At 43.2% G+C, this 2,054-nt stretch overlaps 1 pseudogene; it reads left to right on the top strand.

Annotated features, from left to right (window-relative positions):
* The first annotated feature begins 624 nt into the window (after window positions 1–624).
* On the top strand, window positions 625–864 carry LOC102864339 (annotated as a pseudogene).
* The last annotated feature ends 1,190 nt before the right edge of the window (window positions 865–2,054 follow it).

Below are 2,054 nucleotides of genomic sequence, written 5' to 3'. Positions count from 1 at the left end.
CATTGAGATATTTCACTCAACATAATGCCCTAATATATTATTTGGGGTTCTTTTTCATTAATTTCGAAGAAAATTTACAGAGACTGTGGATTTCCCTTCATTCATTGTTTCACTTTTCTCCCCACCCACCGTTGATTTTATTATTTTTTAATAAGTAGAGGAGGAAATTAATGGCTATTAGTCAAGCTATCATGTCTGACACTTGCCTAATTTTTCAACTTTAAATAGATTATTATGCTTTTGTTGTTGTTGTTGCTGCTGTTTTAATCTCCCTCCACCCTTGTCGTGTACCACTGAATTGGATCGGACTAGCACAGGAGGAAATTAACCCTCCGTGGCCAGGGAACATCTGGAGGATTCAAACCGTGGATTACTGCTTTTAAATAGGTTTTTTAAGTTAAGCAAAACTCAATGGAGAAGTAAAAAAAAATGACGTTTGCTTTTAAAAAAAATTGATGTTATTTGGAAGACAAAATATCATTTTCAAAAAAGAGAAACTAGGTCGGCAGACTGGCCGATCCTCAGAACCTCAAATACTGACCACATAGGGCCCTGATGAGCCACGACTGCTTTCCAAGTCTGGGGTCACCAATCAGCTTATAGATTTTTCATTGAACACTGGGAATGGTTGTGAGTTCAGAGAGCTGTAGATCTCTCAAATATCCTTATGTTGCAATGATGCCGAAGGTGGCAGATCCCTTAGGCCAAATGAAGAAATCCTTACAGATGGCAATTCCACAGTTCCAGAATTTCTACAGACAGTTAAAGGAAATTGCTGCTGTTATTGAAACTGTACGAAAGTGGGCTACTTTGCTGCTAAGATGGCTGTCTTCATTCCAAAACCATGGGCTTCACTTTCTGTAACAAAGCTAGATATTGTTGTGGTTGTGGTTGTGGTTGTTGTGGTTGTTGTTGTTACGTGCTGATGAGTCACTTGCGACTCATAGCGACCCTATGTACAACAGCTCTAAACTCTGTTCTATCCTTTACCGATCTCTTTGTCTCTGACACACTCATCCTGATTGTCCCAGTCACTGAATCAATCCACCTCCCAGAGGGTCTTCCCCTCCTGCGCCTGCCCTCCACCCTCGCACGCATGATGTCCTTCTCCAAGGACAGGTCTCTCCTTACAACATGACCAAAGAATGTCAGACGAAGTCTCAGAATCCTTGCCTCCAAGGAGCAGCCCTCTCCAGGTTTTAACCCTCTCCAGGATGAATCTGTTTGTTTTCTTAGCAGTCCATGGTACCCTTAGCACTATTCTTAAACACCAAAGCTCAAAAGCATCAATTCTCCTTCTATCCTCCCTGGTCATCGTCCAGCTCTCTGACGCATAACAAGTGATTGCAAAAACCATGGCCTGTACCAGACACACCTTAGTCTCCAGAGACACACCGTTGCTCTTGAGTACTTTAGAGAGGTCCCTAACAGCAGACTTTCCCATGGCAATATGTCTTTTAATTTCCTGGCTGCTGGTGTCAACAGAGCTGATTGTGGAGTCAAGCCGACTAAAGCTGTGTACAATCTCAATCTCTTCACCAGCTGTCCTGATGCGGCCAATTGGTCCAGTGGTGGCCAATTTGTCTTCGTGACATTGAGCCTCAATTCATACTGAAGGCTGCAGTCCTTGACCCCCTGCAGCAAGCATTTCAGGTCCTCCTCAGTTTCAGCAAGCAGGGTTGTGTCATGTGCATAACACAGATTGTTGATAGACCTTCCACCAATCCTGATGCCTCGTTTCTCCTCATACAGTCCAGGCTCTTGGAGGATCTGTTCTGCATACAGGTTGAAAAGGTATGGAGACAGGACACATCCCTGGCATGCTCCCTTCCCAATTTTAAACCATGCAGTGTTTCCTTGTTTCATTCTGACAATGCTTCCTGGTTTAAGTATAAGTTTCACATTAGCATGATCAAATGTTCTGGGATTCCCATTTTACTCAGAGTCAGCCACAGTTTGTTATGGTCCACACAGTCAAACATCTTTGCATAATCAATGAAGCACAGATAGACATTCCTCTGGGACTCCCTGCTTTCATCCAAGATCCATCTAAC

This window comes from Elephantulus edwardii, unplaced genomic scaffold (genome assembly GCF_000299155.1).
Source record: "Elephantulus edwardii isolate Elephantulus edwardi_28Jun2011 unplaced genomic scaffold, EleEdw1.0 scaffold00107, whole genome shotgun sequence".
In the NCBI taxonomy this organism is placed as follows: domain Eukaryota; kingdom Metazoa; phylum Chordata; class Mammalia; order Macroscelidea; family Macroscelididae; genus Elephantulus; species Elephantulus edwardii.
Note: the sequence above shows the minus strand (reverse complement) of the source record. Positions and strands in the feature narration are given on the sequence as shown.